The sequence below is a fragment of the Vombatus ursinus genome, unplaced genomic scaffold (genome assembly GCF_900497805.2).
Source record: "Vombatus ursinus unplaced genomic scaffold, bare-nosed wombat genome assembly UNPS02014168.1, whole genome shotgun sequence".
Taxonomy (NCBI): domain Eukaryota; kingdom Metazoa; phylum Chordata; class Mammalia; order Diprotodontia; family Vombatidae; genus Vombatus; species Vombatus ursinus.
The window spans coordinates 285,748-306,173 of NW_020953946.1; the positions used below are offsets into that span (position 1 = coordinate 285,748).

Here is a 20,426-nt window from a genome sequence, read left to right on the forward strand (position 1 = left end):
TTTCTTTCTTTCTTTCTTTCTTTCTTTCTTTCTTTCTTTCTTTCTTTTTCTTTCTTCCTTCCTTCCTTCCTTCCTTCCTTCCTTCCTTCCCCTCAGATCTACCAGTTACCATAATTATTGTTATATGTGGGCCCCCTTCAGGATATCTGACAGCACTTCAATGTCCTTTTCCTATGTCTGAAGCTCAGACAGTGTGAGCTGTCAGGCCACTTGCTGTCTTGCAAACTCTGCAGCATGGTTTCCAGAGACCTCAGCATCACAACGATTGGAACAAAAGTCTAAGGAGAATTTGCAACATTGGTAATCCTGTGGTCAGCAAACATGTGGGTTTGACATAGTCAGCACCTTAGTTTATTGGCAGCATATAGTGACTCTCCTAGATTATTTCACCAGTCAGAGGATCTCAGTTCCTGACGTTACAAAATATTCACACACCTCCAGTCCTGGGGACTCCTCAGACCTCAGCTGCTTATTGTAATCTATCTACTGGAGCAGGCTGCTTGCTTTAAAACACTATCTGAGAGAGGACAAATATCTCTTAGACAGTGTTGGAAGGCTTCCTTTAAGAGCTCAAGAGAAACTTTTCAGCCTTTTTAGAGACTGTCATTAATTCTCTGGCACTGGTAGGAGCAAGGCTCCGTGCAAAGTTCTGCCAAAGTTTTAGGCACTGGGTGAGGTCTCATCAGGAAATACTATACTCTCTGCACAAAAAGACATTTTATTTGTCTCTGAGATTCCTTCCAACTGTAGATCTATCAATCTATGATATTCCCAGCCCTTTCTAGGTATAGCCAAGTTCTTCCAATGGATTTCTCAATATAAAAGACATAATCCCACCTGCAAAAGCAGTTAGCAATGCTGTGAGCAGTAGTAAGAGGAGTTAACATATAATAATCATAGAATCATATATTGGAGGTAACTAGGTGGTTCAAGGGATAGAGTATTGGGCCTGGAGTCAGAAAGAGACGAGTTCAAATGCAGCCTCAGATGCTCACTAGCTGTGTGGCCAGGAATAAGTCACTCAACCTCTATTTGTCTTAATCCACTGGAAAAGGAAATGGCAAACCATTCCAGTATCTTTTCTAAGAAAGACTCATAGACAGAGTGGTCTGTGGGGTCATGAAGAGTTAGACAGGACTGAACAAGTAAACAACAAGTCCAAGCCCCTAATACATTTATAATAAGTAGCAAAAGCTGGATTTGAACCTAGGCCCTTTAACTCCAAGTCCAGTACTTATTCCATTGTGTTATTCTGCCTCGTCATAACAATAGGATCATAGGATCATGGATTTGGAGGTGGAACAGATTTGAGAGTTCCAGAGATGTAGTCTGTCTCGTTTTACAGATCTGGAAATTAAGGCATAGGGGGGTGAAACATGTTGTCTAAGTTCACACAGGCAAGAAGTGAAAAAGTCAGGATCAGAGCCCAGGTAATGATGCTTTCATTATTGGAAATGCATTATTTCTATAGAACTAACATGCTTCATTGATGCTATTTAGATCTTTCCAATAAGAATTTCCTGTATTGCTTAATTTTCCATTTTGCTCCATTGAAGTACCCTGCACTTGTAGGATGACCTTTTGACCTATCTCTTTTGCCAAGAAGCTGATGATATAAAATGCTTTTCCCCGAAGTTATTCAGACTTACCCATTTCTTTAGGTTATCTGTCTGCCAGGAGAAGAAAAGTGTAGAAAACCCTTTTCCTCCAATGTTCTCCAGAGATGGAGGATAGCCCAATTGCAGTACTTCAAGACTAAAGAAAGTAAAATCTTTTGAGTGAGTGAGGGTGGGTGGGTCTGGAAATGTCAGGCCAGTGTTCAACTGTTTTCTCTAAAACAGAAGCACACTGAGTGAAAAGTTTCAAAATAACAGGACTTAAAATGATTCAATTTCCTCTTCCCTATCCTGTACAACATTGATGGTATCCTCTCTCTCTCTCTCTCTCTCTCTCTCTCTCTCTCTCTCTCTCTCTCTCTCTCTTTCTCTTTCAGTCTGTCTCTCTGTTTGTCCTTGTCTCTGTCTCTGTCTTTCTCTGTCTGTCTCTGCCTCTGTCTTTCTTTCTCTGTCTCTTTGTCTCTTTGTCTGTCTCTGTCTCTGTCTTTCTATCTCTGTCCCTGTCCCTCTATCTCTGTCTCTCTTTGTCTTTATGTCTCTGTCTCTTTCTTCTCTCTCTCTCTCCCTGTCTCTGTCTGTCTGTCTGTCTGTCTCTCCTGTAAGTAGTCACTGGCACCACAAGGCTCTATTTCTTAGGTAGTCATTTAGTCATTGAGAACATGTAGAGTCAGGAAAGACCAATAGATACTCTTGGGGGAACAATTCCTCTTTCTGTGTCTAGATTGTGTGCATGCCTATGAGTACATTTGGTTTTGTGCTTGAGGAAATTCCTATTATTGTTTGGTGTTAATGACATCAAAAGAGTATTGAAGGAAATGACTTACTTTTAATGACAGAAGGATTATATTTCCTCTAAGGATCTCTTTTCGTGGAAAAGGAAATAGCATTATTTATGTTTCTTAAAGATAAGAAAGAGGCAGCAGTGGTCTAGAGAAAAGTGGGCACAGAGGACTTGGGTTTAAATCCCCTCTCTGTCCTTATTGGCAATATGATTTTGGCCAAGTCACTTCATTTCTCTAAGCCTCAGTTTCCTCATCCATAAGATGGAGGTAATAATATCTATACTCTCTGCCTTACACAAGGCAGAAGGATCAAATAAAATTTATATATGTAAATTGCAAGTTAAATGTCAGATCTTGTTATTATAATCAGTACCAGTGGAAAACAATGAGCGAGCTCAGGAATGATAATTCTGTTTATCCTTCAATTTCAATGACTAATTAGTTAAAGTCTGTTCTTTATGTTTCCTTTATGCCTCTTGGAGGTGTTGCCTTATGAAAGTGTTGATTGACTTGATTCTTTTTTTTTTAATAATTATTTACTTTTAATTTATGAAATGAAACAAGCATTTCCATAACATAGTAAAATAAAACTTGATTTTTCTTTGAATTCAGATTGTAGTTTAATTTGGTTTTTCTTCCCCAGCCTGTAATTTCATTAGTGTAGGAAACTCCTTGTCCGGAAATTCTCTCCACCAATATTAGCCCTCTGTAACTTACTGTCTTAGAGAGTTGTGTAGGGGCACTCAGAGTTTAAATGACTATCCCATAATCACACGGCTACTATGTATCAGAAGTAAGCCTTTAATCTAGGTCATTCTGATTCTTGGGTCAGTCCTTTATCTTTCCATTGGGCTGTAACACTTTAAATTTACCCCCATTGAATGTCATCTTATTCAAATGGGACCAGCATTTCAACCTGTCCAAATCTTATGGAATACTGACTCAGCCATTCAGCATATTAGCTATTCCTCTTACCTCTTTTAAATTAATTAGAATTAATTAGAAAGCATGCTTTTTAAGCCTTTATTTAAGTCACTGATAGAACATATTAAAAATCACAGTGCCTTTCACAGACTCCTGGGACACTTCACTGAAAACCTCCTTCCAAATGGACATTTCATATTAAAGACTATTTTTTGGGTCATTTAATAGGTTCCAAATCTAACTAATTCCAAATTGAACTGTCTAATTCACATCTTTTCTACAAGATCAGTGACAGTAACTTTATGAAATGTTTTAGTAAATTTAGGTAAACTATAGCCACAGCGTCTCTCAGTTCTACCATTTTGATAACCCTGTTAAAAAAATGTTAGCATAGTATGACCTGCGTTTGATGAAGCAACACTATACCTCTGTAATTCCCAATTCCTTTTCTATATTTCCATAACCATTCCTTTAAGGAAATGTTCTAGAATTTTACTAGGAATTGAAATAAAAGCCATTGGCCTATAGCTTGTGGGTGCAATTCTTTTGTCTTTTATGAAAATCTAGATATTTGTTCTCCGGTCCTATACTACCTTTCTTATCAAGGATCACTGATAGTAGTTCAGTAAGTACAACTAGTCTGATCGTATAAGATGTAGAGTTAGTGTTAGCAAGACATCACCATATATCCTTTTCAAATTGATCAAATAAATTTACTTTTTTATGTTTCTCTTGACTCTTGTATTTGCATTTCAAAGTTCCTCCACACTTATGGTCTTTTTAGTAGAAATGCTTAAAAGGTTTCTATTCAATTTAAGGTATGTTAAGGTATATTTCCCCCTATCCTCTCAAGATTATATAATGTTTTGCAGGTAAGTTATTCTTAGAGTAAGCCATTATTATTATTTTTTTTTGTCTTTTAAAATATTGTACACCAAGATCTCCTCTAGTTTTTAGTGAAAGCTTCCAGGTCTTGTGTAGTCTTGATTGTAGTCCCTTGGTACTTGATATTGTATTCTTACAACATTTTTTTTTCTTTGATGTTGGATATTTGGATTTTGGTTATGATATTTCTGGGACTTTTCATTTTGGGGTTTCTTTCGGAGTGATCAGTGAATTCTTTCTATTTACACATTGCCCTTTTGTTTTAATAAATCTGGGCACTTTTCACTTATAATTTCTTGAAATAGAGTGTACAGATTTTTAAAAGTCATGGTTTTCATGTAGTTTATTGATTCTTAAATTACCTCCTTGACTTGTTTTTCAAATCAGTTGTCTTTTGACACCAAAATATCTTACATTTTCTTTTAATTTTTTTGATTGTGTTCTAATATTTTCTGGAACATTATGGAGCCATTGATTTCTGTTTTGTCTATTCTAATTTTCTAGGAGTTTATTCTTTGGGTAAGATTTATCACCTTTTCTTCTAATATGCTTATTCTCTTTCAAATTCTTTCTTCTATTGCTTTCATTGAACTTTGTTTGCTTCATGTCTTCTAGGTATTCATGTAATCTTTGTGAAAGTGCATTTCTTCCTTTGAGTCTCTGCTTATAGTTGTTACTTTGTTACTCTTTCAAAAGAAAGGCATCCCCTAAAGTGGGGGATCTCATATTTGTAATAATTTTTAATACTGATAAGTGTCTTCCTTGGAATATTCACATCTTCAGTTTTAGTTCTTGAATTGGGGCTTTTTTGCCAAGGCCAGGTTCCATTCCTTTGCTTGGGTAGGTGGCTGATTATGTTGATCTCACCCTAGAATTCCTACAATGGGTTCCTACAATGCCCTCCTCATAGGATTAGGCCCTCTTGATCTTTGAGGTGAGGAGTACTCAATCTTCAGGGCTTTCGACGGCATCTCATGACGAGGTGGTAGGGAGCACAGGGGTGTTCTCTTATGCTATGGTGCCCTCATGGGATGCCGATGCTCCTTAGAACTTTCAAGGGACCAATTTTGTGTTTATAATCACCCTGGGGATTTCTCAGGGAGCCCTCCTGTCTCATTGCCCTCTGATAAGAGACCTGCAAGACCTTTTCTGGTAGCATTGAGTGTATAAGGGCTTTTTAAGAATAATAACTACAACAAAACAACCTTCAGTTGTGCTCTCTTTTTCTATTGCTGGAAGCTTCAGGTTGACTTTTTGGGCAGTGATGGGATGGAAAAAGCTGCTTATTGTATCTCTATAGTTTCTCATTGGGTTTCTTGATCATGATTTGGTCTATTGCAAATTTTAAGTTTTTGCTGGAGTAGGTATAAGGTAGCTGAGCAGCCTGCATCTGTTCAGGAAGCCATTTTGACCAAAAAACTCCAGGTATACTGAGGCCTATATACACATACACATGTCATAATAGAGAGGGTACTACACTTGAAGTTAGGAAGACTTAGGCTCAAATCCTACCTTGGATGTGTATTAGCTATGTGACCTTAGGCAAGTCACTTAATATATTCTTTAATTTCTTCATCTATAAAACGAGATGATTAGATCTGATAGCCTCCAAGATCCCTTCTAACTCTAAATCTGTGATTTCATGATCCTATAATCCTAAAATACACACACACACACACACACACACACACACACACACACACACACACATACACACATACACTTTTCAAGGAATTCAAGTTCCCAGGCCTCAGGTTTCAGTAAGACATATATCAAGATATCAAAATAACTTGTAGATGTAATTACAGAGCTTCTGTTATTATTCTTTGAAAAGTCACAGAGAACAGAAGTGTTGCAAGATTTTCAAAGACAGGAAGGCTGTAGATTGTTCAAGCAATAGATCATTGAACTTGACTTCATTTTCTGACAAAATTCTAAAATGCATTATTAAGCTGATTAGTTAGAAAGGGAAGTGGTGATTATTAAACACTACTGACCCTAACCCTAACTATATCACCTTGGGCAAGGAATTTCATTTCTGTTTAACTCAGTTTCCTTAACTGTAAAATGAGAATAGTAATAGCGCCTACCTTCCAGGGTCATTACAAGGATCAAATCAGATAATAGTTGTAAAACTTTCAGTGCAGTGCCTAGAACATGGTAAGGTGTTCAATAAATGCTTGTTTCCTTTCTTCCTTCATGTAGGTTTATTAATAAAGGGGTGGGGCATGCCAGGCAAAAATCACTTATATTTTTGATAGATTGCTGGTCAAGTAGATTAGGGGAATGTCAACAATACCTGGATTTCAGTAAGTCATTTTTATAAAGTTGTTGCTGCAGAGATATAGTTTCAATGATACTAGAATCAAATCAACTGATAAATAAAAGGACCTAAAGAGTAGAGATTAATAATAGATCAATGTTAAACTAGAGAACATAAAGTTCTCCATGGTGCTGTCCTCGTTACTTGGATACTCAACATTTTTATCAATGATGTAGATGTAGTCATAGATATTGATCAAATTTGGATGTACCCGGGCATGTTGTTGTATACCTGTAATCACATTTACTGGAGAGGCTGAGGCTGGTGGTCCTCTTGAGCTTGGTAGTTCTGAACTACATTGGGCTATGATGATTGTGTGTCCACATTACATTTAGCATCAACATGATGAGCGCATGGGAGTGGGGGACCCTTAGATTGCCTAAGGAGGAATAACCTAATCCATGGTGGAATTGGAGCAGATCAAAATTTTTGTGATAGTCAGTAGTGGGATAAAATCCATGAGTAGTTCTTGCACTTCCAGCCTGGATGAGATGGGGAGATCTAAGTTTTAAAAAAAGATGCATATGATTCAAAGTTGGGTGACTTGTCTAAGATGTTGGATTGCAAAATGAGGATCCACTAAAAACTTGACAGATTAGAAGGATGGGTCAAATCAAATGAGATAAAAGTAGTTCCTCATGCAATAGAATGTAAGATTTTTGAGGGTAAGGACTTTTCTTTTAGTAGCATCTAGTTCGGTACCTGGCACATACTAGGTGCTTAACAGATTTTTCTTGAATGAAATTAATTTTAAATCCAATAAAGATCAATTTTAATTATTGTACTGGCTTTAACAAATAACTGCATAATCTAAGATACTATTAATAGAAGCATAGTGTCCAGGATGCTGTTCTCTGTGCTAGTCAGAACATAGAGGAAGCAATTATACTCTTTTCTGGGTGCCACAATTTAGAAAGGGTATTGACAAAAGAACAGTTCCTCAGAGGGTGAAATGAGAATTAGAATCTATGAGCTATGAAGATTAGGGGAAAGAAAATGGGAATTTGCCTCAGAGGGCAGAATTAGGAGTCATGGATAGAAATTGCTGAGACATAATTTTGATTGTTCAAAGGGGAAAAAAAGATCTTCATAATAATTAGAACTATCCAAAAGTCAAATGGACTAATGGGAAGCAAGTGGCTCCTCATCACTGGAGTCTCTTCAAGCACAGACTAGATAGTCATGTCAAGTTAACAAGCATTTATTAAGTATCCACAATGTGCCAGGCACTATGTTAAGAGCTAGTTACTTGTTAGAATAAAAAAAAAGTTGCTACTATTTTTCTAGTGCATTAAGATTTGTAAAGCACTATATAAATATTATATTATTTGACTCTCCTAGCAATTCTGAAAGGTAGGATCTATTATTATCCCATTTTACAGATGAGGAAAATGAGGCAGATAGAAGTTAAGCAACTTGCCTTGGATCACACAATCAGTAAGCACTGACCTCAGGTTGAGCTCTCTAGACATTGTGTTGCTTAGTTGCTGGCATGTAGTGTAGGGATTCTTGGCCATGTATGGGTGGGACTGTATGGTAGCTGAGATCTCAGATAAGGCTGGGATTCTGAGATTCTAGACATATATACAGGAAGAAGGGAGTGAATGAAATAAACACACTCTGTTTCAGGAAATGCTTGCACCACAGCAGATTGTGGCAGTTAAGAACTATTTCTTGTTCCCTGTGTAAGAGTCTGTGGAAAGACTGCTATTCTCAACTTGATCTTTCTTTTTAAAATCACATGACTTATGAGAAAGTCTTGATTGCAGTCCACTTTCAAGTGCAAGACAAATCTGAAACTTCATTTGGGTGTTTCTTTTAGGGTAGGAAATAGTAACAGGGAAATTGAGGTGAACAATTGCTTTTGGCATGTAGCTGTAGATCACACATATCATATAAGTTGTTTCCATTACCCAACTACTGAAATGGTGGGAACATGCTCAGAATAGATGTATTTATTAGACTTTCCCTTCCCCCATCCCAAGCACACACCAAAAAAAAGTTCAAGGACTTGAGTTCCTCTTTCAGAAGCATAATTACACCTTCTTCCAGTTAAAGCATACTGGAAATAATGCTCAATTTCTTACAATATGTTTACAGTGTTGTGGAAAATCCAGTAAAAAAAGTCCCACTTTACATATATATTCCTCTGTTCTTGCCAGGAAGGTTCTAGTGGGAAAATAAAAAGAAATGATGGTACTGGCAAGTCTATGAACATTTATTTCAGGTGAAAAAAATCTAAAATTTCAAAGTCAAAGATTTCATTAAGCTTAGTTGCTATGTTACAGCCTAGAACATTTGCTTGTTACCACCCACCTCTACTTTCTCTGGATGCAGACAGCATCTTTCTTCATATGTCCTTTATAGTTAATTTGGGTATTTATAATAATTAAAACGAGTTATTCACTCAAAGTCATTCTTAAAACAATATTCTTGTTACCACACACAATTTCTCTTGGTTTTGCTCATTTTACTCTTCATTGTTTCATCCAAGTCTTTCCATGTTTTTCTAAGATCTTTGAACTCATTATTTCTTACAGCAATAGTATTCCATCACAATCGTATACTGCAACTTGTTTAGCCATTCCCCCATTGATTGGCATTCCAGCAATTTCCCGTTTTTTGCTGCAGTAAAGAGAGCTGCTACAAACTTAGACTTTTCATGTATCTAGCAAGGCTTACTCAGCTTCAGATAACAAGATCTTTAGGACAAAAAGCATGTCAAGTCAGTAGTCATTTATTAAGTGCCTACTATGTAACAGTCACTGTGCTAAGTTCTGAGGATACAAATAAAGACAAAAAAGTTTTTGTCCTCAAGAAGCATACAATCTAAAAGGGAATATACTTTGTGCAAACAGCAATGTATAGACAGGATAGTTTGAATGTAATATCTGAAGAGAAGGCACTTGCATTAAGGGGAACTAATTTCTTCCTGTACTATCTCCATCTTCACTCCTGTCTCACATGGAGTCTGATGAAGCCAGACCCCAGAAAGTTAAGAAGAAAGTGAAAAGAAAGGAAGTGGAGTCACCAATTGTAGATAACATTCTCAAGGTATTTAGCTACAAAAGGGAGGAGAGCTATGGGATGATAGCTAGCAGGGATGGATAGATCTTTTGGAGAGTGGGAGGTGACATGAGCCTGTTTGTAGGCAACAGGAAAGCAGCCAGTAGAGAGGAGAGACTGAATATTAGTAAGAGAGTGGGAAGGTGGAGAGGACAATTTTCTGGAGATCAGATAGAATGTGATCATATGTGCCTGTAGAGGGGTTTGCCTTGGCAAGGAGAAAGGCTACCTCTTCAAGTGAGATAAGGGTGAAGGTGGAGATAATAGGGGAATAAATCTGAGTGATATGAGATAAGAAAGAGGAGAAAGGGAGAGTTCTTGCCAAATGGCCTCAAATTTCAGTGAAGTATGATGTAAGGTTCTCAACTGAGAGGGTGAGGGGAGGGAAGCCATGAGAGATTTGAGAAGCACTGAAAAGGTTTGGAAAAGTTCCGGTGGTGAGGGTGATACTGAATCAATTAGGGAGGCTTAAAATAATTGCCTTGACAGGGTAGGGATCCAGATGAGATTATGCAACAAAAAAATTGCAGTAGACTAGTCGGCATAGTTTAATGATTTTCTCAAGCATCATTCAGGAGCATTTGAATAGAAGGAAAGGCAGAAGACGTTGAGGGTTTTCCAAGGATGATGCTTGGCAGAGCAACATTGACAATAGAATAAGGGGAAAAATGAATTAAGAGAATAAGATAGTGTAAAGTTGAACTGGTTCAGGATAGAAGGGCAGGAGAGTGTAGCTAGTGGAGGGGTGATGACTTGGGAAAGAACTGAGGGGTGGTGGGATTGGAGGTCAAAGTGATAACGATGAACAAAGTTAGGGGTCATAAGCAGCAGGAGATGTAGGATGACAATACATTATTATCAGATAAAAGAATTTTACAGTTCACTAAGGTGGAAATGGAACAAGTGTTCCATAATATATAGATTATAATTATGAATGCCTCTTTGTATAGCTAAATTCAAGTGGAAAAATAGTTCATGGGAAACAAATAAGTTAAGAAACTGGGAAGTTAGGTCATTTGAGGGATTATCAATACGTATGTTGAAGTCCCCTAGTATGAAGGTGGGAGCTAGGGAGAAGAGAAAGATTGCGAGTCAAGCACTAAACTTATTGCAGAAGAAATGTAAGATGGATGATTTCGATTATATTAAATTAAAAAAAATTTTAGCACAAACAAAACCAATGCAGCCAAAATTAGAAAGAAAGCAGAAGACTGGGGGAACAATTTTACAGCAAGTGTCTCTGATAGAAGCTTCATTTCTCAGATGTATAGAGAACTGAGTCAAATTTATAAGAATGTAAGTCATTTCCCAATTGCTAAATGATCAAATGATATGAACAGGCAGTTTCCAGAAGAAGAAATCAAAGCTATGTCTACTCATATAAAAATGCTCTAAATCACTATTGATTAGAGAAATACTAATTAAAACAACTCTAAGTTACCACCGCACACCCATCAGATTGGACAATATGACAGAAAATGATAAATGTCAGAGAGGATGTGAGAAAATTGGGACACTAATGCACTGTTGCTGGAACTGTGAACTGATCCAATAATTTTGAAGAGCAATTTGAAACTATGCCCAAAGGGCTATAAATCTGTGCATATCGTTTGACCCAGTAATACCACTGCTAGGTCTGTAGCCTAAAGAGATTTGAAAAAGGGTAAAGTACCTATTGATACAAAAGTATTTATACCAGCTCCTTTTGTGGTGACAAAGAATTGGAAACTGAAGGGCTGCCCATTAATTGAGGAATGACTGAACAAGTTGTGGTATATTATTGTGATGGAATACTACTGTGCAATAATAGATGATGATCAGAATGTTTTCAGAAAAACATAGAAAGACTTACATGAACTGATGTTGCGTGAAGTGAGCAGAACCAGGAGAACTTTGTACATTGTAACAGCAATATTGTTAGATAATCAACTGTGAATAACTTAGCTATTCTCAGTAATGCAATAACTGAAGATAATTCCACAGGACTTATGATGAAAAATGCTGTCCAGCTCCAGAGGAAAAAAAATATAGAGTCTAAATTCAGACTGAATCATACTTTTTTCTTTTTCTTTTCTTTTTTTTTCTTTCAGAATGTGACTAATATGGAAATATGTTTTGCAGAACTGGACATGTATAACTAATATCAAATTGCTTGCTATCTAAGGAAAGGAGGATTGGAAGGAAGGAGAGCGAGAATCTGGAATGCAAAATTTTAAAAAAAGGAATTTTAAAAATTGCTTTTACATGTTATTTGAAAAAATACTATTCAAAAATAAACAAATAGGGGGGCAGCTAGGTGGTGCAGTGGATAGAGCACAGGCCCTGGAGTCAGAAGGACCTGAGTTCAAATCTGGCCTTAGACATTTGACACTTACTAGTTGTGTGACCCTGGGCAGGTCACTTAATCCTAACTGCCTCACCAAAAAATGAAAATAAATGAATTCCTTTATAACTTGTCCACTTAAAAAAAATAAACCACTCAGGGATAGTATGTTGTGATTTCATGTTCTCCTCAATTTCCATAGGGTCCTCTTTCTCATCAAGTGTTGAGTTATTTTCCTCTTTTTTTCCCCAGTGTTTGTTCATAAATGCTTGAACTTGTTTACTAGATATAGAGGCTATATTTCCTTCTGTTGTTATTGTTTTTCTTACTAATTTATCTGTTTATGTTCAAGGTCTTGGAGCTTTTTTCTTCTCCAAATCTTTGATACTTTCAATCTTCCCCCTGCCTCCTTATTTTCCTTATTATTCACGTTTTGACTTCCTTCCCCTAATGGTGTTTTCCTTGTGGTTAGATCTCAAAGGGTCTCAGTCCCCTCCCACACTGGGCAATTGATTTTTCATCCAGGTCCCAACTGGATGCTGTGCTGTTTCTGGAATGCTGCACAGTTTCCCCGCCCTCCCCCCCCACCCCATGTGATGTTTTGTCCTGATGCCCTGTCCCACTCCCTCTGTTCCTCAGTTCTCTGGCCTGGCACCAGTGGTTCAGAACCTGTTTTCCTTGGCACCAGCAATTAAGTGCTTTGCAGCACCAGTGCTTTTGGGTTGCCATCCCCACTAGGCTTTTGATCTTGAAGGGCTGTGGCCAAGTTGGCTGTTGAGGTCTAAATAAACTTCCATACTCTGGAGCTTATTCTCCACGGAACTGGAAAGGAGGAGGTGTGACCATATACAGCAGTAGGTTTTGACATAAATCTGTATTTTGTCCTTGGGTCTGCTCATGCTGCTGTGAAATGGGTAGTGTGGGAGGTGGGAGAGTGGCACGGTGAGCTCAGAGTCAATGAGTGTTAGTTCCTGTGGGTAGTTTTTAACATTTTTCTGGATTCTTGGTGTCTTAGACCTAGAAAATGCTTTAATTTATGTTTTGGAGAAATTTAAAAGGTTATGGGGAATCAAAGAAAATGTCTACTCCATCTTGTTGCTTATGTGAATTTCATCAAGTTTTAAAGCCCAGATAGGATACAGGCATTTGAAAATTATTTTTCAAAACTTGTTGCCTTTTTCTTGCTTATTCATAACTATTTAAATCAGTTGTGGGCTAGAAAATATGAAAATAGCCTCTTTATGACTAAGAGATTATTCACAAAATCATGAGATCATATAGATTTAGAGTTAGAAAGGTCTCAAAGGTCATATATTCAAATATTCTCCTTTTAAAGATAAGGAAACTGATGCCCACACTTGTTCAGTAACCTACCCAAAATCACAAAAAAAGTAGATTCAAAGCTGAAATTCAAATCCAGGCTCTTTGACTCAAAATCTAATATGTTCTCCCTGTCTTCCTCATTCTTGTTTCACTTTCTTCTATACTTAGCCTATAATGTATGATGTCTAGTTCCTGGTATGACAAAATGACCCTTGACTTACTTTTAAAGGAAATTATTTATTTTTACCACTGTCTTGAGGTAAGTATTATACATATTTTCTTTCCTTAGTGTGCAGAAATGCTTGGGGATGTACATGACTCCTCCTCCTTCCCTTTCCTAGATGTTTGGAGAAGTAATCCTGGATAGTTTCAATAATAATGATATCTAAAATTTATATAACTTGAAGATTTTCAAAATGCTTTACACAGATTATATTGTTTGGCCTTTTCAAAGTGTTTTACATAGATCATATTATCTCACTTTTATTCAATTCTCTGAATAAGTACTATAATTATCATTATCCTTGTTTAACAGATGAGAAAATGAGTCTCAGAAAGATTAAATGACTTGATTATGGTTACATAGCTACTGCAAAGTGTTTGAGGTGGAATTCAAATCAAGGTCTGATTCTAAATCAAGGACACAGCATATAGTTATAGAGGTAATTGGAGGGCAGACAGAGAAGCAATTGGGGAGAAAATGAAATAATACTCTTCCCTGAGCTTTTAGATGTTAGGGAAGTGCTGAGGTAGGTGGGTGGCACATTGCCAGAGTTCTATAGGAGAGAAGACATACGCTGATAAATCCCCATAAGCCAATGAGAGAGACCTATTTAAGAGATTCAAGGGAAGACAGTTTCACTAAGCCCTGGGAAACTAGGGCTGTGTGAAGGCTGAGGCTGTGGGAATCATGATATAAAAGAAAAACTTCAGGAATGGGTCTACTCTGATCTAGAGATGCATTTTTTTTAAGATTTTTTTTTTTTTGTCTAGGCAATGGAGTTAAATGACTTGCCCAGGGTCACACAGCTAGTAAGTGTTATACATCTGAGGCCGGATTTGAACTCAGGTCTTCCTGACTCCAGGGCTGGTACTCTATCCACTGCGCCACCTAGCTGTCCTCCTAGAGATGCATTTGAGCTGTCAAGTCACTCTCATGAGATGGTCATGCTGAGATGTTTTTCCCTTTCAGGCCATGATAAATAAAACAAGACAAAAAAACCTGAAACCTTGTTCTTTGAGAAAAGAAATGAAGGCCATCTGCTGGGATATAAGGAAAATTACAGGTGGAGAAATGGGCAAGACATGATCCCACACAGAAGAATCTTCTGGTGCCCATCTTTTGTGGTCTACAGAGAACTATGAGGGGAACAAAACAGAGTTGTCATGGATAACAGCAAATGAACAGCATCTGCTAGGTGCTGAGAAAAACTGCAAGAAATAGGATTACAAAAGGGGCTTGTAATATGGAGCAGAGACAAGGGCCATTTCCTGAATCCGGAGGCAAGAACTTTGAGAAAACAACAACCCCACCAGGAGTATCAGAGGAAGTACATCTACAGGGAAGGGTAACCTCTCATTTACCCTTGTTAGATTCCTACCCTGTGCAGTACTATATATAAGTAACCAAGATTGTGCAGTTCCCCGGGGATAGTGCTACTCATTGACAGGCTTTTGACGTGTCTCACTGGTTTCCCTCAATCCCTAAAAATCTATCCATGCTTTCAATCTCAGGAGCCTTTGTGCTTGTAAGGGGAGTTTGTGACCACAACATGGCAGCCTGGGGTATGTGTGTGTGTGTGTGTGTGTATACTTGTGTGCATGTGTGAGACACAGAGAGACAGATTCCTAGATCTTCCGTGTGGAGGCAATAAGTCAGAAGAAAAATGGGATTTTAAAATTCCTCTTTGACATATCTTTCCATTTCTTCTTGTGCTTTTCTCCTCCTAAAACTATTCTTTGTCCTCACCTTAACCTCCAGTCTTCCCTCCCCCCACTTCTCCCTTTTATCCCATTCCATCACCCCTACTCAAGTCTTCCTTCCAACCCTTTGTGGTCTTGACTGTGTGGTTGAGACCATCTCAACCATCCATTATTAGCTATCCTTGAAATCATTGTCCTATTGCCACTCTTACCATATCAAATGACAAACCTTAGTGAACATCATCACCTGCCCTTCTACTCCAGTGGTTATGGTGCCAATGGAGATTCTTAGAGGAAGTAATAGAACTAATTAGCTTCACTACCAATGTATACTATCTAATTTTTCTTTGGCCTTCATTATTGTATGGTAATTGTGCCTCCCTTTGCCCCAGCAACCCTCCACCATAACTCTCTCTTGCTCTCTCCACAATAACTTCTTTTCCCTCAGACCTCCTAAATCACCTTCTCTTTCTCACCTCCCACCCCGACCTCAAGAGATCATTACTTGAGACTTTGTTAAGAGAATAGAAGCCACTCATCTTGAGTTCCTTCTTCTTTTCCTATTCTACTTTTCAAGACCTGGGGCATGTTGCCTCTCCTCCACCTTTGCTCTACACTTGCAAAAGGAGCTAGGCCTTTTCCTTGCCAAGGATAACCCCTCTAATTGTGAGCTTGATTTTATCCCTTTCTATATCCTCCAGGAGACTGATTAAACTTTGATTATTCCCTTCCTTTCTCTTATCTTTAATCTTTATTCAGTGATTCATTTCTCTCCTCTTACCAACATGACCATGCCTTCCCTATCACTAAAATAAGATCTTCATATGACCTGCTATTTTCAAAGTTTAGCTATCCTTATGACACTGATCTCTTGTTTCTTCATTTACCTATCTGGCTAAAATAATTAATAATGATAATCCTTCTCAGCATCCTTTGCTGGAATATATACATATATATATGTATGTATGTATGTATGTATGTATGTATATATATTTTGTCCCCTATGCACTAGTGTTCCCCAACTCTCTGTCCTGGTCTCTATTCTCTCTTCTCTGTGTATTCTCTTTCTTGGTGATTTCATTAACTATGACAGATTCAGTCATCAACCCTATGTAGATAATTCCCAGCCCTAATCTCTCTCTTCAGCTCCAGTCTCACACCACCAACTGCTTATTGGACATTTTTACCTGGATTTCCCAAAGGCGTCTAAACTTAACAGATCCAAAATGAAATATCATCTTTTCACCAAAACACATCCCTCTTCCTAACTTCCCTATCTATATTGAGGGCCCCACCATCTCTCCATTCTCTTTAATGATCTGTTTTAGAAGCTTTCCAGAAATCAAAATCAAGTTCACTGGCTTATAGTTTGCCGATTGTTCTCATCCCCCCCCCCACCTTTTTAAAAGGCAATTTGGGTTAAGTGACTTGCCCAGGGTAACACAGCTAGTAAGTGTGAAGTGTTTGGTCCGAGGCCAGATTTGAACTCAGGTCCTCCTGACTTCAGGGCCAGTGCTCTATCCACTGCGCCACCTAGCTGCTTCTTCTCATCCCTTTTTGAAAATTGAGGTATTTGCCAGTATGCAACTTTATGGCGTGATCTTACAAATATCATTAACAGTGGCTCAGCAATCATATCCTCTAATTCTTTTTAAAATTTTTATTTTTAATTTATAGAATAAAATAAGCATTTTCATAACATAGTATAATAAAAAGATGATTTTACATGAAACTGCAAACCTACTATAAACAACTTGCTATTCCTTTCAAATACACAACAAAATTATCATATAAATTTCTTTTTTTCTTTCCTTCCCCCACCCTAGAGATTGTTACCGTTGGACACAAATAGGCGTGTGTGTGTGTGTGTGTGTGTGTGTGTGTGAGTTCTTTCTCTGGATACAGACAGTGCTTTTCTTCATATGTCCTTTATAGTTAATTTGGGTATTTGTAATAGACAAAATAACTCATTGGCTCAAAATTGTTCTTAAGACAACATTGCTGTTACTGTATACAATATTCTCTTGGTTCTGTTCATTTCATTCTTCATTATTTCATGCAAGTCTTTCCATGTTTTGCTAAAATCATTGAGCTTATCATTTCTTATAATACAGTAGTATTCCATCACAATCATCTACCACAACTTGTCTAGTCATTCCCCAAATGATGGGCATACAATTCTTTGCCACCATGAACAGAGATGCTTTAAACATCCTAGAACACATAGGTTCTTTCCCTTTTCCCTTAATTATCTTTGGAACTAGACCAAGTAGTGGTATTTCTAGGTCAAAGGGTATAGGTAATTTAGTAACTATTTGGGCATAATTCTAGATTGCTCTCCAAAATGGTTAGATCAGTTCACAATTCCACCAACAATGAGTTATTGTCCCAATCTTTCCACATCCTCTCCAACATTTGTCATTTTCCACTTCTATCATTTTAGCCAACCTGGTAGGTGTGAAATGATATCTCAAGGTTGTTTTAATCTGCATTTCTCTAATCAATAATGATTGAGCATTTTTAATATGACTATAAATTGTTTTGATTTCTTCATTGGAAAACTGCCTGTTCATATCCTTTGACCATTTGTCAATTGGGGAATGATTCATATTCTTATAGATTTGACAAAATCCTTTATATATTTTAGATATGAGGCCTTTACTATCTGATAAACTGTATAAATTTTTCCCAGTTTTCTGCTTTCTTTCTAATCTTGGCTATATTTGTTTTATTTCTATAAAACTTTTAAATTTAATATAATCAAAATTATCCATTTTATACCTAATTTTGTTCTCTATTTCTTTTTTATTCATAAATCATTAATAAATTGTATTCTGAAAACTAATATGTTCCATGTTCTTCTAATTTTCTTGTGAAATCTCTCTTTTTATCTAGGTCATGTATTCCTTTTGACCATATCTTGGTAAATGGTGTGAGATATTGGTCCATGCCCTGCCATACTGCTCTGTAGTTTTCCCAACAACTTTTACCAAAAAATGAATTCTTAGCCCCATATCTTAAGTCTTTACACTTGTCGAATGCAAGGTTATTATGTCTATTTGCTGCTGTAAATTGTATGTCTACTCTACTCCATTGATCTGCCTCTTTATTTCTTAGCCAGAACCAGGTAGTTTTGATAATTACTGCCTTATTATACAGCTTGAGATCTGGTACTGCTAAACCTCCTTCCTTTACACTTTTTCATTATTTCCTTTGATATTCTTGACTTTTTTTGTTTTTCCAAATGAATTTTGTTATTATTTTCTAATATATCTTCTAATTCTTTCAGGATACACGAATGCAAGTCATCTGGACCAGATCACTTGAATTAATCAATGACTGCTAGATGCTCTTCTCATTACTTAATTAAAAAAATAATTAATTTATTTATGTTTAGTTTTCAATATTCACTTCCATAAGATTTTGAATTTTAAATTTTCTCCCCCTTTCTTCCCACCCTCAAGAAGGCATGCAATCTATATAGGCTTTACTGATTAAGTATAGTTTCCCATTAGTCATGATATAAAGAACAATTAGAACTAATGGAAGGAACCACGAGAATGAAGCAATAAAACAAAACGACAAAGGAAAAGGAGAGCAAATAGTATGCTTCCATTTGCATTCCAGACTCCATAGTTCTTTCTCTGGATATGGATAGCATTTTCTATCATGAGTCTTAGAGTTGTCTTAGAACCTTGCATTGCTGAGAAGAGCCAAGTCTATCAAAGTCAGTCATCACACAGTGTGGCTGTTACTCTGTACAATCGTACAATCTCCTGGTTCTGCTTATTTCACTCAGCATCAGTTCAGATGAGTCTTTCTAGGTTTTTTTGAAATCTACCTGCTCATCACCTGCACAATAGTATTCTATTACATTCATGTACTACAACTTGTTCAACCACTCCCCAATTGATGGACATCCCTTCAATTTCCAATTCTTTGCCACCACAGAAAGAGATGCTATAAATATTTTTGTACATATGGGTTCCTTTTCTACTTTTAAAAATATTTTGATAATTGCATTTTAATATAACTAGTTTTCTTTGTAATACCATGTATTTTATTTTATATATTTAAGAACATTATCATGAAGCCTATTCCATAAATTTTACCACAATTCCAAAGAGGTCCATGACACAAAAAAATGTTAAGGAGTTTGGCACTAAAAAGACATCAAGAGGAAACATTTTCTGGGGAGAAGTCAGCTCTCTGCAGCTGCCTCAGCAACCCTTACCACTTCCTGCAGGCAGCTGTTTATAGTTGTCACTTGTGGTCAGACACAACCCTCATGTTAGTGTCTGTAAGAGGTTGAAATGGCAGCAATTGATGCTTGGGTATGATGAAGGCTTGCCAACCCAGAACTTATGTTTAGAATGATTGAGTAGGTGTGGTGAGCAGTGGTATGAGAGGAAGAGAAAGAATAGTATCATGAATGAATCAGTTTGCCATATATGAGGGAGTTCTGGGTGCTTAGAGCCCTTGTGATGTGTCTGTAAGCATGGAGTGAGAAAAAGGTGTTTGTGAATGGAAGAGAGAGGAGGAAGTGAGTCGAGATGGTTCATGGTGTAAGTCAGAAGAAGAGATTCAATTAAGGCTGAAGTCATAGGCTCATAGATCTGGAAGGGACCTCAGAAGCCATCCAGTGTAAGCCCTTTCTCCTACAGATGAGAAAACTTAGGTCCAACTAGGTTAAGCTTCCTGAATTCACAAAGGTAGTAAACTTCAGAGGTAAGATTTGAACCCAGGGCCTCTAACTCCAGAATCAAGGCTTCTTCAATTGTAACATGTTATCTCTTCCCATTCCCCAGTGTATGTGTTTGGTTTCTTATATGTACCTTTGTGTTTTTAGGAGAGGGAAGGATTGAGCTGTGTTCTAGGTCAGAGGTGTCAAACATGTGGCCTTCCAGCTGTATGCAGATTGTGACACTCCACAATACACTCAAAGCTGATTAAAATGTAATAGGGAAATATTTAACAAATTTTGGACTTTATTGAGACAACAGAAGCCAGCCATCTTGAGTTCCTTCTCTCCCATTCTACATCATAAATAAAATACTATAAAATATAGATAATGTCACATTTAAAAACTAAGTCCATGTGTGGCCTGCAGGGATTCCTATGTACAGATAAATGGCACTGTTCTATTTGTGCCTGGGTTGTAGAAACTCTTCCACCTTACCTTATAGTATGCCCATGATAAGAATGCTGGATCAGCCAAGGTAAATCTCTGAATTCCCTATTGCAGGGACAAAGGGTGCCCT

At 37.3% G+C, this 20,426-nt stretch overlaps 1 protein-coding gene across 1 annotated transcript in view; it reads right to left on the reverse strand.

Annotated features, from left to right (window-relative positions):
• The window catches only part of CSF2RA (colony stimulating factor 2 receptor alpha subunit), a 61,149-nt gene extending 59,332 nt beyond the window's left edge, over window positions 1–1,817 (reverse strand). The window contains exon 1 of the mRNA XM_027859469.1: window positions 1,650–1,817. The gene's annotated coding sequence lies outside the window, so the exon portion shown is untranslated. The remainder of the gene's footprint in view (window positions 1–1,649) is intronic.
• Between the last annotated feature and the right edge of the window lie 18,609 nt (window positions 1,818–20,426).